Raw genomic sequence first — 20,645 nt, 5'->3', positions numbered from 1 at the left:
TCAAACAAGAACCAGATACATCACAGAATTCTTTACTGCTCAGATTTTTATATTAAATCTTGCAACTGGCTTTATATTATTGTCGTTTCAAAATCTCAATGAGTTTTCTGGTCCTTGTCTTCAAGATTGCACACATGTGATTAACAGCCATGCATACCCAGGGAGCATGAAGATCAACTAAGTTCTGCAATATTTTCAGATCTGCCCATAAGCTTCCAGCTCTTTAATACATACTCATTATCATTATTAGATGCAGTATGTATTGATTCTTTGAAAGAGGTTAGAAGTGGAAGAGACCCACCATGCCAAACACTGGGACAAGCTTAAGATGTCCAGCATTTCACAATCAAGTACCTTCAGACAATTTGACATTGTTGGGTGGTTTCTTTAGTTCCTTCAGGAAATTCTTTCATCACCCAGAAGAGCAAAGCATGGGGGAATTTTTACCTGAAACTTCATATAGGTTTTCCTTGTCCAAATTAAACCATTTCATCTTTGTGGAGTTACTAGTCAATAGCTCCTCTTTCATGAAATTTAAGACTGCAGCAGAGAAGACTGGAAAAATGACAGCCAAGTGTGTTATTCTGTTGCCAGTGCTTCAACTGCATAGGTTTCAGTGTGATCCTCACATGTAGTCTCTCAGGAACCTGTAGCTGGTACAAGAAAATTTTATTTCACATCAAAAGCTACTATACTTCTATTTTACATCTCTTGCATATACGCACACACATAGAGTCTTAAACCCAATTAGACCAAAGAAGTCATATGCACACCCTCAGAGAGAGAAAGCTCAGTCCTGACAGTATTATATGTTTCGACTTCAACTGTGTATATGTTTATAGAGGCATATGCATGTGTGTTCTGTCATCATATGGTATCACTGCATTCAGGACAGCTGAAGCTATAAGCTTTATCCTTTCTGCATATTTATGTGACAGGAATGTGGAAGCTCTCTGATTAAACAGAAGTTTCACAATCATCTACTTCATTTCTCTCCCAGCCAGAGAGAAATGTTTTCTGCATTTCACAATCAGCACTTCAACATTTAGAACATATCATCTCTCCCTCTTTCTAGATTGGAATTTCTGAGCCCCTATTTGGAGTATAGTGCATGCATCCACTTCTCCTGTACATGGCCAGAAAGGATAAACACAGTCTCTCTTGAGCTTGTATGCACTCCCCTCAGAAATCCTGTAGAAGTACCCGAGAAAGTCTTTGCAGTTTTCTAGGGATTTTTTTACCCTTTATCCAGAAGTTATTGGTCCAAACCTTCTCTTCACTCACAGTCTGTACTGTAACAGATATTAACAAATGTTCAGACACAAGATTCTTCTATGAAAAGGGATTTTCAGATGAAATCACCTCAGAAACCAGGGGAAGTCTTGTGACTGCTCTACCTGGGACCACTTTGTGCCTGGTATAAAGTGCCCATCTTCACACTGTCACAAAACAGGAGAGCTCGGTATGCTTAGTATGCTTTTTTTTTTTTTTAAGTAAATGAAAACACCACTAAAATGGAACTGGGCCAAACTCTCTGCAGTGGAAGAAAGAAGCCAACTGTGTAGACTTCAGGGTGCAGATTTGCATCTCTAATGGTAAAAAAATGTGGCTGATTTTCCTGATCTCATTTTTTAAATGTGTTTATTTGATTTTATTTTACCAGCAAATTTATGCAAGTATGATTTCTATGTAATAATCCCCATATTTTTTTAATTACCTTGCCATAAAACCTGAATAACTCTCCCTACTTTGATCTCCAACACATTCTGGAGAATACTGCACCAGGCATGTCTAAATCAGTTAAGCCATGCACAGAGCTGTTCCTGCAGGGAAGCTTTCCCACATCAGAAGATTGTGTAATAAAACTTAACACAGCTCATTAATTTTCTCTCTTAACCAATGCATCTGACAAGAAGTGACTTTGAAAACCTAAAGGAATGACACAACTCTTATGCTTTGCGTGAAACATCTGTTTTCAGCTCCTTTGCTATTAAATTGACATCTTTTTATTTGAAAAGTTCCTTTTATTTCCCAACTTCCTGCAATTGGTAATGTATATATCCCAAAGAGCTTAAATTCACAGCTTTTAAAACTTGATTAACTAAATGCTGGGTTAGTCCTGTCCCAGAGGAAAAATGCCTCTTGCACAGACAGATTAAGTGGTACAGCTATGCTTTTTAATCAATTATTAAGAATTTGTTTTTTCAAGCAATGTCAGACTTCATAAAGCATCAAAACATACTTCCAATCCCAAAATAATGTAAACACCAATATGATTGCATATGAAAAATATTAGCATTCTCAGATCTGGAAAATCGATAGAATGCGAGCATGTCATACTGCCTCTCTTGTCCATGAAGGCCACAGACAATATCAGGTTTCTGACTATGAAGACCTACAAAGCTACCTGCAAAAGCTGAAATCTTGCATGAGGAGTTAAGGTGATTTTCAGCAGAAGCAAAACATCTTAATTACTATAACTTTTCCTTTAAATTCCCATTACTTACCCCCATATTCTTATTAAATTACTCCCCTATAGTTTCAGTTCCTGGTAAACTGGGGGAGAGAAGACCAAAAAAAAAAGTCCTGGCAGGATTTTTTTCAGACCATTTCATGTTATGTGCATATATCAAGCACAGCTAAACTGTGTAAGCTGATTCAATTCCAGTCTGATGAACAAGATGAATGCATTTAATTGTATGTTGTGTTTGCGTGGAAGTGAAGTACTGTTTTGGTAACTGTGGTAAACCAGCTACACCCTACCAACTAATGCAATTTTAAGACCTTTGAACTTGTTCATACACCTTCAAAAAACTTTAATCTTCACTGTAGTTTGCAAGGAAGGCTTAGCAGCAAGAAACTGTAATAAAACTATTGAGAATCTTCAATATTAAATAATTTGGGGAAAAACAGGCCCATATTTCATATTACGAGTTCCACCTGGTATCTCGATTGCTTTGAAAAGATGCATTTTTATTAAATGATCCAAAGATTGTCAGTAAAGACCCAGTCCTGGAAGTCAATGAATCTTCAGACAGAATTTTAAATAAGATAAATTGGGCAGCACCCTGAAATCACACCTGCCTCAATGGAACTATGTAAGTGTATAAACCGCATGCAGGAGACTTTGCTGGATGGTGATCCCAACCAGAATAAACTGGGAAATAGCTTGATTACCAAGAGGAAGCTTTCCCTCCTCTTCCTTATTCCTAGGTTGTCTCATAGGCTTTGCACAGTCTGTGAATCTGAGCGTGATGCTCAGCTGCTGCCTGTGAGCCTGGAGATTGCTCACTCTCTCTGTTCATTTTCTAGAGAAGAATAACTTTTGCCAGATCTATTCTTAACCCCTGTCAGTTCCAAGTGTGCACCTTTTTGTTACACACACTGCAAAGAAGAATTGCACTCAAAGGAGTAGGTTAGCATGTCTTTTTACTAAACTTACACTACACTGTAAGTAGTGCCTTCTATCAAATAAAACATGAAGCTCATGCCAGACTGGCCACTAATGCTGTCATTTTACAGTCCCAGTTAAATAAAATGCACAACTAGAAAGACAAGAAGGAAGGGGAGGAAAAATATGTCCCTTCTGACATTGTAAAGCTGTGCAACAAGTAGGAAAATAAGGCAGTAGGAGGCCAAAATTAACACAGTATGTGTAATTTATAGGATCAGGGGAACTGAGCAGAGTGAGCCAAAGATTTTGACACCTGTGGGGAGGAATACACTCTTTAACCCATGCAGTTTATTTAATATGGGGAACAAGAGGGTGGCTGAAAGGTACATTATAATATGAATCAATTCTAATATTTGCAATTTGGTACCAGCTTGGCGCATCGCTGGCACTTTTTAAAGTGTGGCTTAAACAGGCATACAGGTATAAACTTGCACCTGGTGGGAGGGAGTGGAGCACCTGCTCTCTCCCACCCCTCTTTGCTCTGATAATTTTTCTCACCCGAGCTCAGCGTATTTTCCTTTCTGTTTATTTTCACATAATAGAGATAGCCAACTTTGCTAATCCTACATGTTTCATACCAAAATCTTAACAGGGTGGAACGTGAGAATGACTCACTTGAGTACCTGTTGAAGAGCAGGTCTGGGCTGCCTCCCAGAAAATACCAGGGCATCTGGGTGGTATGAGCATTAGCAGCTGTAGCCACTTGCTCTGCCCCACAGAGGAGCTTCAGGTTGCCCAGAAATCTCCATGCTAGCCAAACACATGACAGTCATACTTTATGTACTTTGGGAGTCCCATCTTAACTGCTTAAACAGTTCAAGAATGCTACAGACCAGCCACCTTTGCCCCATGAAATAGGTGATTAACATCACTGTATTATCAGTGCAGAAATAAATAACTTACCCATGTTCACGTAGGAAGACATTGGCCAAACTGCTAATAAGATTCATATTTTCTGCCTCCCACTCTGCTGCACCACAGAAATGTGATGTATTTCTACAAGCTGTGCACTAGAAGACAGGAGAAAGAGACAGGGAAAAGTCATAAACGGGGAAAAAAAATCACCAAACAGTATATGGCAATACAAACCTCTCTTTTACTGCGGTGTTTTAGTGTTTGCAAGTATTAAGGGAAACAAAACAACTGTCCAAACTTTCCAGGAACAATTTCCCTTTAGGAGATCTAAGAAAAGAAGTTCATAAGGCAAAGAATAAAAGCTTTCATCTGGGTTACTTTTCCTACTGTATAAAAAAGAAGATAGAAACTGCAATTCAGAAAACTAGTGGAGGGGAGAGGGAAGTAAAGACAAGCTGAATCATGTTTAATAAAAGGGTTTATAGTCATTCCTAGCAGGATTCTATCCAGCTGGCACATCACATTCCTATCACAAGCTGCACTTGCAAGTGAATTAGAGGGAGTGTTTTGCTCCAGCAATATCACCTACAGACCTATTTAACCTCACTGTAGGGACAGTGTTTTTTCCTAGTAAATCTAGGCTACCAGAAAGTATTGTGTCATGATTAAACTTAGTTTCACATATCCTGCTTCTACAAGATATTCCAACATAACTGGACCCAGCCCAGTCACTCATAACAGAAGAAAGCAGAATTATCAAAGTAAATACTGGCTGACATGATTGATGCTGAGAAGAATAAAAGAAAAAGAGAAGAACAGTGGTGAAATTGGCACTCTGCAAAAAGACAGCCTAAAATTTATGCACCACTTTTTCTTTTTTCTTCACTAACATACCAAAAGTAACTCTATAATGTGTAGAACTGGGTATAGGCACTGTGCAGGAGCTGAGAGAAAAGAAAGTGGTGCCCCAGTATCCTTCATACCATGTCTTCACATTTCTCCTGCCACCAACCATTTTCTTCCTCTCCTATTTTATCGTCTTTCTTCTCCATTAGAGCGGAACTTCAAAACATGAAATACAGTGTCTTTTTAGTGTATTTTTAAACCCCCATGGTAGAAAATTTTCAGCATTCTTCATAAAGCCTCATTTATTGAGTCTTTGGATTTCATTCATATACGAGATATGAAAAAAAAGCAGAGAAATATTCTGACAAAGAAACTACAGATGACAAAACTCATAATTTACATGAATTATGAAAAACCACATTACTGTACAGAATACACAGAACAAGTTCCAATGACAGGTCAGGAATTATGATACAAGGCGAGTGTATGCAAATTGGGAGTCACTCCTCAGTGGATGTCAGGAAGCATAATTAGTTCCAGCACAAAGTCTTCCAACAGGTCTGAGTTTATTGGAGAAATAACTTTATTACAGGGCACCATGCATGACTTGGGCAAGTAACTGCATTTACAAATGAAGCGAGACCAGCTTTGAGATCCACACTAATGGAAAAGTTTGAAAAATTGCCAGAAATATGTGTAGCTGATGCCAAGTTATTCTGGAACCCATATATCTGCCAAATCAGTTGCATATACTGCAAATTAACCTGGTGATACAGGAAGGGAGGCAGGAAAGCTGTGCCTAAGATGTGGGTGCCAATAGAATTTTACAGCTGGACTTGAACTGTAATTGGAACCAGTGGCTACCATGCACCCATCATGGGCCAGTCACAGAGCAATCACACAACAATCACATGCCCTTTGCATGCCCACCGTGTAGTTATCATGCCCAAGTCACATTCCAATCACTTGCTCATCATGTGCTCATCACATGGCAATCACATGCCCATCGTGCAAAAATCACGTGGCAGTTGCGCACCCATCACACCCCAATAACACCCCAATATCACACCCATTATGGCCCAATCATGCCCCAATCACACTCCCTTTCATGCCCCAATCACTTGATTGGCTCTGGATGGAAGCCTGCTGGGTGTGTGTGGAGCACATGATTGTGGAGTGATGGGGTGCTGATTGCTGTGGGGTTGCTGTGTGATGGGTCTGTCACTGCCACATGCTTTTGAATCTCGGAGGGGGGGATACAGTGCTTCCCAACTTGTGGCATTGCTGCTTTTGCAGTAGCAGAGGCATCTCTCCATAGCCTGTGGGCTATGTGGAGGGCTTCTGTGGCAGCTTTAGAAGGCACCATAGAGGTGTGAGGTCCCTTAGGCTCAGGGTCTGAGGATGCAGACCATCAGAATATGAAATTCCAGTTTATAATCCCATAGAAAAAAACCTAACTGCATTCCGCTGTATCATAACTGGTTTATTTCCTACATGCTTATGCAAATGCAAAGTTAACTTCTCTTGCTAGCACAGCACTGTTACAGCTCTGCGTTCCTGTCTAGGCTCACGTTGCAAGTACAGCACGACCAATAACTATTAATAAACATCTTAAGCTGCTCAAACAAACAACTCTTGATTCTTTTATAGGACTAAATTATATAAATTAACAGGAAGATGCACAAAGCAATGGTCATTAAGTGTTTTTAATGTGTTTGCTTTGCACTAAAGCACAACAGCTTGTAAAACTGTTTTTACAATTTTTGTGGTAACATAAACCAGGAAGCATTTTAGTGCAGCCAGCTCTCTCAGAGTGGTTAGAAATGCACCATCATTTGAACTCTTTCAGTGACCCTTTCTGTTAAGAGAAGTAGTGGTACATCTATGTCCTCCTAGGAAAAGAATGCTTGATACGGTCATTAAAATGACCCTATCCATGGTCAGCAAAATGTTGGTTTCCATCTGGTGTTTTCATTTGCACCTATGAAAAATGAACACATACAAGATGCTGACATTTTGATTGGATGTTTTTCATAGCTACTAAGTGCAGAAGTGCAGGACTCATAGGCATTGAGGAGCTAAACTACCCTTACATACATTAGAGGTATTATTTCTCCTAGGAAGTGCTGTCACACTTAAGCTCTCTTCCACAAGTCTCTGAAATCTTTGGCAAATCACATAATCATCTCTGCACTTCATTTCCCTGTTTATAATCTAGGGACAGTATTTTCCAGCTTTGAATAGCTTTGAATGTCACAAACTCATATTTTCTGGAAGAAAGACTCATTTGTTTCAGCTTTCAGATCTCTACTCAATGAAACAAACTCTACAGCTTATTAGAGGCATTTGTACAATTACCCTCTTCTAGCAGAAATCTGCACATTTGCTTACAAGCATGGAACATTTCCAGCAGAACCATTTTTCCACTGGGGTATCCTTTTTTTTTTTTTTTTTTAAGATGACTCTCTATTTTTGGTTTTGTTATATTAGAGAATATTCACCTGGCAAAGGGAAAACAAAGTTGGGAGCAGGACTAGAAACCATGGAGGATAAATTACTAAATTATAAAAATTATCTTTAACCAGACCTAAAGTTTGGTGTACTGAAATCTGACAGGAGCAGAGGGCTTTGCTTTTACTCTCATATCACTAGACCTCCTTGCTATGTATAGTCCATTCAACAAGGAATATTCCTTACCCACAGAGACCTGCAGTTCAGGTTGGATTAAAACCCCCCAAGACATTTGCACCAACTCCTCTTTCCTCAGTCTTCTGAGGTCTGTGGCTGGAAAGCTCCCTTACTCCAAGCAGACAGAAAAAAATCTTTCTCCATAGAGAACAAATGTGAAAAAGTTTCTATAAAATATAAATTTTAATAAAGATGTACAATAATGGAGCTACTGTGAATGCTAAAAATAAATAAGTCTTCAAACATGATCAGAGCTAACATCAACAGGCCAATGCCTAATGTCTACCAGGTTGTGGTAGAGCAAATAAGATGACAGACATGGCTGTTGTAGGACTTCTTATGCCATTTTCAGAAGCAGAAACCCTGGTCCATCCAAGAAGGGGTTAAAAACGTTCCTTCTTTCATCTGCATTTTGCCAGGCAGGCCTTGCAGTTCTGGCCCTTACACTCAAATGTTCCATGTTGGGACACAGGAAAAGCGACTTTCTGCTCGTGGTTTTCAGGGTTGCCAAAGGTTTTCTCCTCTCTTGTTTAGAGTCTGCTAGGAAACACGAGATGTTTCATATCCAGAATGATGTTAACAATTGCAGACATTGCTTTCCTTCATAATTTTTACAGAAAAAAGTGACTGCAGTAAATCTGGTGTGACAGCTGAAATGATGAGAATTACTATCCCGAAAGAGAGCTCTGTAAGGTTTATAAATCTCATCATTTTTAAAAGGAAAATTATTTTTTACTCTGGGTATCTTAGGATCATAGGGTAAATTACCCTGGGTACTAAAAGAGCATAAGACAAGCTGCATTTCTGAGCTTGAGCTCTCCAGCCAACTTGCATAAAAGGGATGTTCAGAAACTGGGAATAGTTCAGAAAAGGGTTAGAGGAATGGGTCTCTGTCTGGCAAACTTGTCTTTTCCTGAAAGACTGTATAGATTCAAACTTATCCAAAGTAATTTGAATGCTTGACTTGATCAGAGTCTATTAGCTCATCCATGCCAAAAATACTTCCCATCTTATAAATCATCACATCTACTTCAAGCTTTTAGACAGGGATATGAAAAAGTCCAATGGCTGGAGCAGACAAAATCAGGGTAAAAGTAATGTGCATTCTTCCTTGGTAGGTAAATTAGCACTAAAATAGTCTGTTTGACATAATACATTCTCTGTCACTTGAAGACTTAATAGCAAAAGTGTCTTTCTGAAAAAATAAGCCTTGGTTGAATTCAGATCTATAAGCTTCATGAGAGAATGGTTGGCAGAAATGGCTAAGAGATCACTGTTGAGATCTGGTCCTGTCTTGAAATTCAGGAATCTACATAAGAGCTGCAGTCTCATGGAGATATTTTCACAATTTTATCGGTAATTTTCCATTCATGCAAGCACTGCCAAATTTAAACTTTCTGGATATAAAAGAAAACAAACCTGGTGGACCTCTGCAAGCATCCAAAAGCAGTGGTGAATTACTCCAGCTCATTCACCACAGAGTTATAACATGAATAAAGGTAATGCAGTTCTGATCTATTAATGACCAGCAGCCCACTGAGTGACATTCACCAGTGATAAAGATCACACCCAGCATGAGGCTTTTCTACCAAAAACACCTGCTGATGCTTGTGCATACCTGGGAGCATGATGCTGCACAAGAGCTGGATGACTCTATTTCCCACCAGATTATTGAGCTCAGATCACTCGTCCCACACCTGCACCTACTCTCCTGTGCCTCATAAACCTACCAGGACTGCATTCAGACAGCTACACTCACTGTGGTCTGTGGAGCAAAACTGGCTCATTTTGAAGTAGCTGCTCTTGTCCAGATAAGCACAAGCCAACATACCCAACGTTATACCAGCAATGTTTTGATGGGGAGCGCGTCTCAAAAACATAATCCTCGGTCCAGTAATCCTTGGTCTATTAATCCACAATCCTTGATCCATCTGTACTTTGAAGAAATTCTGTGGAGCACACCTCCTGTTGTGTACAGCCTATTTTAGTTTCAGTTCATTTTGAAATTAAAAAAGGAGGCGCTATGGATTGGCCCTTTGCAACAAAACAATGCAAAACTATACTACAAAATGTTGTTACTTGTCAAAATCAGAGAAGTCCCATGTTACACAAGATTAAAAAAAATGGTACCTCTCAATAACTTCTAACTGCAGACTCCTGTCCTTACCAGTCCTCAATCCTGCCATTAACTTCATACCTTTCTCAGTTTGATTAGAGGCTTATAATATGGGCATGCGAGGAACCTTGTCTGGCAAAGCAGACTTTGCTTATTAACATTTTCTGCCCCTAGCTTTACACTTCTTTGACTAATCAGGAAAAGAAGGTAGGCACCTAGGGCAAGAGCCCAGGTTAGAGCCCAGTAAAAGCCAGAATTGTCAAACTTCTGGCTTTTCAGAGAAAAATAAATGCCCAGAATATCTCTCACTGACCACCCAGGAATCACAGGATTCTAAAATCAAATACTTCTGAAAATTGCAGTTTAATAAGAAAAGCAAAAGCCAGACCCTTCCTTAATTACATATGCTTTGCTCATATATTTTGACAAGTACAGTTTGCTTCTCATGCATAATACTTTCTAAGATATTGGGAAATGCACACAGTACGTTTTCTAAAACATAAATAATTATCTGACAACTCACTACTGAACCCTGCTCTAAAGCCTTTAAAAAATTGAAAATACTGGCGTATTTGGGAGCAAAATTAGGGGATCATAGAAAATTCACAGATAACTAATGTGCAAGTATTTCACTTGACTTTGGTGAAAATAAAATTGATGGACACTGCTGTGTCAAGATTATGACTATTTGATGAATGATTGCTCCTATGGGTGACTCTGTCCCAGAAAGTCATACTTTTCTTTCTCCACCTCAGCCAAAATAAATTGGCTGAACTTTTCTGGGCACTTTGTAGTGACATTCTAAAGGTCCTTTATTATGACTTTTATAACTATTCATTTTTAACATTGGAATGACATCTAAATGCGTGTCCACCTATACTGTATATAAATCGAATAAATAATACATAATTTTCTTCAAAATCATTGCCACCTTGAAGCTAATAGAATGTGATTAAAATTTATCTCCATCTGGCTCTTTTCCCATTGAAGACTTACAGTTTCCCCTGGTACCTTTAACCTGTAAGAACTTTAAAATATCACGGTTTTGCCAAGTGGAACAGGACTAAAATGACACTGTGGAGTAAGCCAGCCAAAACATTAATAACTCATAAGCACAGTTCAATCTTTGGAGATTTTTAGGACGAACCAGGCAACATCCATGTCATTGTTGATTTAAGACCATGATTTGAATATATGAAAATATATTAAATATTTCAGCTATGCAAATCTCTAGAGCAATTAAAATAAAAGAGTTCTGAAACTGCACTATTAAAATTTTACTAGACAATAAATCTCGGGCTGTGGGGGACCATCAAAACACTTTTATTGCTCTCTTCTTGCTTTTAACTTAAGGATGATCACAAATATAATTATTTAATTAATATTATGGTTAGTTCTGCAACTAAAACAGTAATAAAGTTCTTGATCTGTAGCTGACTGTTCAATTTTCTCCAAGACATTGCTTAGGAAAAAAATCCTCTACTGAAGTTTCAGGTTTTACAAGCAAATCCAAGAGTTTTTTTGAACAATATTTACAATTTCCTAGGCATATACATTTTCTTAATGGGAAAATAATTCGTGATATAATAGTAGTCAGAGTCTACTACTTGTTTAATATCTCCTTTTAGACTTCCCATAATAGATAGAAAATTCATAAGAAAAATGCAACTTCCATTAAACAAGCTGCAAAATTGTCATCCCTGTGAAACCAAGGGACTACATTTATAATCAAATAATTCTCTACATTACTAAAGCATTTGCCTTTCTTACTTTTCTAAAAAGGAAACTGCTCACTACTAAAATATAGCTTTCAATTTGTGTAGGGTAAAAATTTAGTACTTAATAAGCATACTTACCAAAGACTTTTAAAAAATTAATAGAAACCAAATAAATCTTGGCTATTAAAAAAAAAAAATCTGACACACAGGTTGAGTTATACCAGCCAGCACAAGTACACAGTAAGATTCCAGATGTGCTATTTTCCTGTACACTGACAGCTATCAAACCCACCCCTGCAATAAAAAAGTCCTGAAATGGGTTTTTAATCAGGTCTAGATTTCCATTAGCCCATGAGGACTGATGTCTGTGTGTTGTGGTTTTTATTCTTTACAGCACATGCCATTGCTCTTAATATGTGGGGAACACATATTAAGTCTAAAGCTTTTTTCAGTAACCTCCTGAAATGGATTTTTTCATATCTAAATTGAAGCCAAATAAACGTTATTAACAGCTGTATTTTTACAAAGTATTTGAAGGAAGGGTTAAACTCAGGATTGCTCAATTAACATTTTCCAGGCACCATGTAAGGCCAGCATGTTCAATGGATGGACAATGTTAAAAAAGGCTCTGAAGTATGAAAAAATATCAAGGGAATTCAAATAACATGACAAGTTTCAATAGAAATAAAATAAACCCCAATCTTTCTCTTTGAAAAACATTCAGAGGTTGGCTTCGTTCTAATTTCCACCTTCCTGGAAACTGTTAGATAGCTATCAATTTCTTCTTATATATTTATTGTAAACATTGGTACAAGATGTTCTGATTGTTTCCAGGAAAATCCTATTAGTTACAGTTGTACAGAATCAATTTCACATAAAAATCATACAGCACAGTTACAGACAAAAAGAAATCTGTAGGCATCTTGTGCAATGAACAAACCACTGCGGTTTATATCCTTTGAAAAACTTCAGCAGAACAATTGGCATCAGTAGAAATACTGCAAATCAAAGATATTAAAAGAAGCTGTTTGGGAAAAAACATTTAACCAGAGTTAAAAGGCTAAAGGAAAAAATTAAATTATTACTATTGTTTGTGTCCTAAAAGGGTGTAATTTACCTCAATCACATCATGCAGACCAATATTTGGACTCATTAAGAAGTTGGCATATTTCTTTACTTTGAATAGATGTCGAGAATTTGACATTTTATACCTTTGCAGTGCAAAGACCATTTGCAATTATTGCCAAAATAATAGCCAACTGTATGAAAAAAAATAGTCAGTCATGTGAAGCTTATAAACCAGTCTGCCTTCCGCTTCCCCAGTCTAACTGCACATAACTAATCCTCCAAAAACAAACCCAAAATGAATAAGCAAAACCTTACTTAAAATTTTGATATAAAGTCATGTTTTTAATCAAGAACAAAGTTTAAATTGCCCCTCAGCAATTTCAACACTGGCTTTATTTTTTGACGTGGTTATGGAGAAGTGTGTATGTTCAATAAAGTTTAAGAGAAGGGTTTCTATTTTGCCACGTTAAATGAGTCATTCTGTTTTTTTCTTTAATTCATCTTTATGGTCGATACTAGGCTAAAGTAATACCATAATTTTATCTCCCTTTTCTCATCTATGTCAGTGCTTTGTTTTCACTATAAGGACCAACAATCACAGTTTGCAGATCCATACACTAAGCCAAATTCAAAGTTAAAATAGGGAAACTCTGCCCCTGTTGACCTCACTAAATTTTTCAATCCTGCTTTTTTTCCACCTGCCAAAGGCAATGAATATGCTGTGATACTGCAGACATATTTGCCCATCACCTCACCTGTCCCCACAGCTGGAGAAATGCTGCTGTGAGCAGGTAAATTCGGAGCGCAGAACTGGAAGAGCAGAGTATGAAGGGCTTATCCTCCTTTGCCCAGCTACCACATGCCTGGCACTGCCCCATGCTATGAAATACAAGCAGAGTTCCAACTGAGATTAATTAGGAGGTCTGTTTAAAAGCCAAAACAAGCAAACCCTCACTTGTGGAAATTATCCTTGGACTGCCATAGAACAACAGCAATTTACGCTAGCTGAAAAGCCATCTGAGGAGGACCTTCTTGCTCCTCTTTCTACTTCCAGGCCTGGAAAAGCAGAAGTCCTTCACAGCAAAAGTTGAAGTCCTGATAGTATCAGAGACACAATTCTCATATATCATCTCAGCTCTGAGAGATGAAGCTTTACAAGAAAAAAAGACCTGACAGCAGCAGCCCAGCTCTGTGGCCAGCACCTCCATCTGTGATGGCAGACACCTTTGCCACTGCTGACTTGAGTAGCCAAAAGGCAGCAGTGACTCCCTGATGACAGTGCCCAGGTCTCCACTGCCCAGAACTTTGTGCTGAGACGAGCAAAACAACAGGACCAGCTAGGCTGGACTTGCCTTTGTGTGCAGGAGGGCTTGCACCCTGGGCCTGACACCTGGAGCCCCACTAGGTTCCTTGGATGCTACAGCGAGCCCTCTCCAAGCTCAGAGGAGGCAGGAATCAGTCTTGTGTCTCCCTCATGGTCCCACTTGCCACAATCTAGACAATCTAGCAGCACCCATATTCATAACATAAAATGAGATTCCTTCAAGTTTTCATCCACAGCAGTGTTGTTGCTTGAATTTTAGTCAGATCCACATAACTGACTGTTTCTATAAAGGGATGGAATACCACAGAAAGACTTATGGCATCCATGCTAATACCAAATGAGTTGTCGATGATTTATGTTTATTAGAGAAAAGAATATCAAAAGGATTATTAATGGTGCTACCACAGAGCTTTAGAAATGGTTGATAGCACGAGCTCAGAAACTGAGGAAGTGGATTTGGAGTATGCAGGGCAGAATATGAGGTTTTTCTTTTGGTAAATAGCAGCCTGTATGAATACTAAATCAAGTAACCACTTCATTAATCTTTTAACAATTTTTTTAAGGGTTTTCTAAAGTTTTTCTAATAAAAGTCATACAAGCTAACTTTGAAATACTGGCATTAAAATCCATCAGTTAATCTGTGTGTAGTTCTTGTGGAGACTCAGATGACTTGTTTCCATTTTTCTAACATTCTTAGCCATTACTTTTTGTTTCCTTTGCTTGCAAAACTAAACTTCTCTTACTTGATCCAGGAGTTTAAATAAGCCAGAGCTAACAAATAAGAATCAGAGCTAGACTAAAATTTATAGCATTATCTGAAAGAATATTTTGCTTTGGACAATATTTTTTAATACAAACAAAACCACAGAGAAATGTGAAAATATCTACCCATTGAAACACAGGCAAGCTGAAGTTCTCCTGGGCATTTTGTACTGCTTGCCAAATGTGTGTTAACTGTAAAGATGACATAGAACAAGCCTGAACTGCATATGGCTATTCCTTGCACCCAACATACCATATTGCATAATTTTTTTCCTTACTACAGATAAAGCTCCTTTCTCACATCCAACAGAAGGTGAGTGACAAGAACCTTGTACACTATGTGCAAACTTTCTTGTGGGGCTGAACAATCAGCCTGTTCACAACAACCTCTGCCAGGGAGCACATGAACCACTGCAGAAACCTGCATTCTTCTGTGCTGATTTAAAAGTAAACCAGCAGGAGAAATGAACCCAACTCAAGAGATTACAAGTCAGAGATACAATCTACTAAAAAGACTACAATAAATAAAATTATACAGAGAAAACTGATTTTAACCCCAAAGACAGATGTATAACCCAACACCCTGGGACAAGAACAGAACAATGTTCACCAGCCCCTGTGCTGAGCACCACAGAGTCCCCCTGGGTGCAAAGTAAAAGAAAAGAAAAAGCTTTTGGTCCAGAGGATGATCACAGTCCTGTTGAAGTAACGATTGCAGTCTTGCCAAGAGTGGCAGTTGCAGTCCTGTTGAAGTTCTGGTCCTCCTCTGGATCCAACAAGTGGTACCAGAAATCCCCAAACCCGAACTTTATATATGCTCAAGTTCAGGTGGGAATGCCTAGTACCTCCCCCAGGGCTGGGAGTTTCACAATGGGTGATCTAACTCTGTGAGTCATCAGATATTTTTGGAATCTTTTGATGGTCTGGGTGTTGCAGCTGCCTATTATGCCAGTCCATTGTGGCCCATTAGCAGCAATGACCCCTCAGGCTGGGTGTGAAGGTGTTAATGCCTTTCCAGAGGGGAGTTATCACAGCTGAGCCATTGATGTGAAAACAAAAGAACACTCCCCTGCTTCATAGGGTTTCTTTAACACCCAGCTTGTAGCTTGAGGTGTCAGGTGTGCCCTGGGCAGCTGCTGCAAACAATCTATTTATTAACAGTCCACCAGAAATTACATAGAGGGTGTAGAATACAGAGTTTTGGTTATACTCAAATAGTGATAAACCAGTCCCAGCCTCTGTAACTAGGACACTTTCACAGACCTGTATTTTCAATGCCCTCCTCTGGGGGGTAAGCTGTGGTTTTAGACTTTGTCATCTGCACCAAAAATGGTAGAGTGCTACCTATTTAGAGTACTTACAAAAGCTGCACCTCTGGATGTTAGGGCTTCATTAGATGTAGTGGCAGAGACGCACCGATGTGACTCAGGATGATGGAGAGCCTTATGCTCACATCTCTTTCTCAACAAAGTATTAAAAGGGACCCTGGCCTGAGCTTTGCTGCACACTTGCTAGAAAAGCTGTCTGTGAAGAGAAAAGAAGCATCTCCAGAAATGATTCTTCAGACTATGTGATACCTGAATCACTGCCCCAAGGATTCTCTCTTCATTGACAGCGTGGGAAGGGGAGGATGAGCATAACTCTCACTTAAGTGTCATAGGTAAATTAATAACAGCAAAAAACATTGCTCCAAATATTCTAAAAGCCACGGACTTAATGAAAAAAGCTTTTCCTGAGAGCATAACGTGGCCACGCTAGCCTCATCCTTCAGAGTTCTCTGAACTGCATTCACACTAAGCAAATACAACAGACTGAATAGCCCACGCCACAAGCAGAAACAGGCACAGAGGGATCATTGAGATCAACAACAGCGAGCATTTTTTAGAACAAGAGTCAAAAGACACACACTGAAGCCTGAAAAAAAATACCTGTATGGCATTTAGTCCCTGAGATCAGCTGCACTGACATTACCTTTAGAGGAGGACAGAATAAATCTGCCAAGGTTACCACCTCCTGAGGCATGTCGTGATAAAATTCTCTCAAAGCTGATTTGCTTGCCTTCAGCCAGCTATCTTTTGGTCAAGGTAATAATGGGATAGTGAGGCCTTGCCCCTTCAGACTACAGAGTACTCTTGTCAGGTTCATGGCTCTTCTTCCACATGTAAGTTTTAAATCTGAACAAACCAATATCACAGACCATCAGGTTTTCTGTTCAACAAAGGACTATGAAGCTGTCAGAGGAGAGCTGTTTGGAAAGCATTTACTTTTGTAGAATACAGCACCTGAAGAAAATCAAGGAATGGTCTTGCAGCCATCCACCATGATGCATTTATCTTTCTGAAATTTGTCTCTAGTACTTTGGTATTGAATGTAGTTTCTGACACTTGTCTGATTTTTACGCTTTGTTAACAGAAAAGTTGCTTTCCTGTTAGAGTGCAGTGCCTGGGAGAGGAAGGGATGCATATGTGCACCTGCTTTTATGTTTTGCAAAGAGCTTTGAGATGGAGCTGATTGGGAAGGCACTGTATAAATTGATACACTGTGTCAGAGCAAAAGGAACACAGGCTGTCTAGATACTGAACTTTCAATTTAAACCACAAAGGTAGATGGCAAGCACTAATTCAAAAACAGGTGGCTTTTTGCTCATAATATTTTATGGCTTTCATTGCTTTACAGTGGAATGAGCTAACCCACAGCTCTCCTCTTGACCTACCCAACATCCTCAAGTTTAGTGAAAACAGGTGTTTGGTATCTTGACTTTCCCTGTGCACTCCCACAATCCTGGGACTCTTTAGCAGTCTAAAAAGCCTCTTACTTTCACTTCAGAATTCAAGCCAAATAGCGGAGCATGCATAAAGTAACAGGTACATAATCAGCAACCAAAAATTTATCCACGGAAGGAATGCTTATCTTTTATATCCTGCACAAGTAAAATGCAATAAAAGGACACCAGTTCAAAAACTCGGAAAAATCTCATGGAAACGTCCTTAAAATTGGACAAGTGTGATGAGCCTGGGGCTGTTGCCTCTATTGCTCTCTATTGATATAATTAGTGTTTATGGTGGCTCTTCTAGGAACTTTGAGTCTTGCTGCAAGACAAAGCCAAGCAATAAGAAAAATCCAATTATAATGAATAGAGTAGTCCTGATAATGCTAAAGAGGTTAAGGGAAAAAAAAGGAAATAGAAAACAAAACCAGCAGTAGTTTGATACAAAATCCTACAAGCAGGTCATATCACAGAGCAAGAGTGCTAAGGAGTGACACTCTTCTCTCAGTTGCCAGGGTTTCCCTTTTCACACATGGTGAAAATGTGTGAAGAGAGTACTCACTTTGTAGAATTACCTGTTAAGTCAATATGGAAAAAATCTTTTCTGAAAAGTATGGCATCTTTACAAAAGTCAGTTGTTTGTTATTTAAATAAAAGGAAAAATAAATAAATCAAAAGCGAAATTAATAGACCACTAGGTAGAGAACTTGTGAAAATTTTATATGCTCACCAAGGCAATTCTGACACTTATGATGCATATTCCTCATGGATAAAGTTATATCAATTCAAATTAGTACTTAATAGGAACTAAGTAGGAGCTCTTTGTTTAAAGTGCCTGTGACTTCCACATACAGTAAACATGGCTGCAGAATGAGATGCCTACTACTATATGAAACTGGTATTTTGTATAAAGCATTTTATTGGACTCAGTGCATTCAGTTTAAAAACAATGTGTGACCTGAGAAGAGGGAAAAACATCTGCCTTCTTGTGTTACATCAGTCCATGGGGGTCTGTAATTTACTTTTTTCCAAACCTTAAACGTTCAAGAATAATGGAAGGGCAAGCCAAGTAATATTAAAAAACCTCAAACAAAATAAAAGCTTAAAAATGTATATACATAAAACAGATCTGTGAAGCTGACGTGAAATATTTCAGATTAACTGGCTAGTTGATTAATGAAGCCAGAAGGAAAAAGTCCAGATCAAGTCTAACATTATGCGTGCGTGCACATGCAGACGTGTGTGTGTGTTTCATGGAGTTCAAGTAACTGATATTTATACATTCTGATTTCTCTTACCCTCATCAGTAGCCTACCTCTTGCTAATTTATAATTGATTTATTTTACTCACAGTAAAGTTCAGAGTTCATGTTTCAGTATTTAATTGGGGTGGAGCAGTAGTTCAAACTGTTTTGCCAAGACATTTAAGTGACAGTTCCATGTCACACAGGCATGGGAAAATGTCATAAATGCCTACAGAAAAAAAAAAAAATGTATAAATTGCAGTTCAGTCTGAAAACATTAAAGATCATCAGAATAGCTGTAATAACAGTCTCACTAAAGATAAAATATCAGCAATAAACACAAAGTTCTTTGCTTCAGAAATAACAAGGCTACAATATGCTAGCTAAGGGAACCCACATTATAAGATCAAGTCACATAATAAAAACTGACACTTCCATCACCATGCCATATATAAATGTGTGCACATATATGTCTGCATTTAGACATTGGTATATGTGGGACTGGAAGCTGGGGAACAATGTGAATGACAACACTATAGTGTTTGGGTTTGAAAGGCTATTTTTGGCACTGTGCATGCAGGTATGGCAAGAAATAAGTGAATGGACGTATTTGTGAGACCCAGAGGAGGAAAACATGCAGCAGGGAAATCGATGTCTTGGACTGAGACTCAGAAGAGCTCATGGAATGAGGGACGTGAGTGTCTCAAAATTTCTCATGAACAGCGACAAGCTTCCCAGGAAACCGGCAGTGATGAATAAAGACTCAAAACCTCACCTTAATTTTTCATATTTTTGGTATAGACATGCCAAAAGACCTTTGGTTCAGATAATGCTTATGACAAGAGATAGAGAAAAAGAAAAAAAAGGGAGAGTACAGGAAAATAGGTAATTTTTTAAATTTACTGATAAAAAATAGGTTCTAGAAAATCTCATTTTCTCCTTTCAATTAAGTATTCATTTTAGTGTCCTTAAAAAAATATATTATTGAGGGAGTGGACACACTTTACAGATGAACTCCTGGGGAACCTTCTGAATATACAACACAAGGCAGAATAGAGACACCTGTATGAGATGTCAGCAACCATATAAACAGGGACTCATAGAAGCCATACGGGGCTCAGCAACATGTAACAGATTTTTATAACACATATGCCACACAAATGAGCTATGGAAAGTCAAGTGAACAGTGAGAGTTATGAAGGGCCTGAAATTATCATGCCAAAACATATAGGGAGGAAAACGGAAATGTGAGAAAACCTGCAGTTCTAAAAAAGGTGCTGAGAAAAAGGATTGCTATCTTGTCTTATCAGATTCAAACTTAAAAGCTTTCTAGATGTTTCTACAACACAAAATAACACCACTCTTCTACTCAGAAGAGCTTTATGAGGCAGAGGAGTAGAATGTTAACAGCTTCATTTTCTGGTACTAATCTAATAAAAATGCCTAACTTTAAAATATGTCCACCTTAAAGTTACAAATCAAGCAGTGTAGTATATTTCCTACAAATATTTGTAATTATCATGAAGTAGTACAGGAGCCTTAAGAATGCAAAACAAAAAGAACCCCTGAAGTAAAGCCTATTGACACTACCTCATACTTCACCGCTGCAGACGCAACGGTACAACATGCAGTAAAACTTCTTACACGTGTCCAAACTCAAGTCCTGATGCGCCTAAGAGAATAAACAAGGGCAGAAAATTGGTGTCTCAGAAATCAAACTGCTGGGTTAAAAGGCTTTCATAGTGCTTTCAAATCAGTCTACCAGGGACAGTTTTCTCTCATTAAGGGTATACACAAGAAAAGC

General features: G+C 38.5%; 1 long non-coding RNA gene across 1 annotated transcript; it reads right to left on the bottom strand.

The window, feature by feature from the left end:
• Positions 1-613: 613 nt before the first annotated feature.
• On the bottom strand, positions 614-18,972 carry LOC108641793. The gene is made up of 3 exons (XR_001922267.1): positions 18,949-18,972; positions 4,358-4,464; positions 614-653 (listed from the first exon to the last, which is right to left on the bottom strand). It is a non-coding gene; the product is annotated as an uncharacterized LOC108641793 (long non-coding RNA).
• Between the last annotated feature and the right edge of the window lie 1,673 nt (positions 18,973-20,645).

Source organism: Manacus vitellinus, unplaced genomic scaffold (assembly GCF_001715985.3).
Source record: "Manacus vitellinus isolate BGI_N305 unplaced genomic scaffold, ASM171598v3 scaffold_8_pilon, whole genome shotgun sequence".
NCBI lineage: Eukaryota > Metazoa > Chordata > Aves > Passeriformes > Pipridae > Manacus > Manacus vitellinus.
This window is presented reverse-complemented; position numbering and strand designations above follow the sequence as displayed.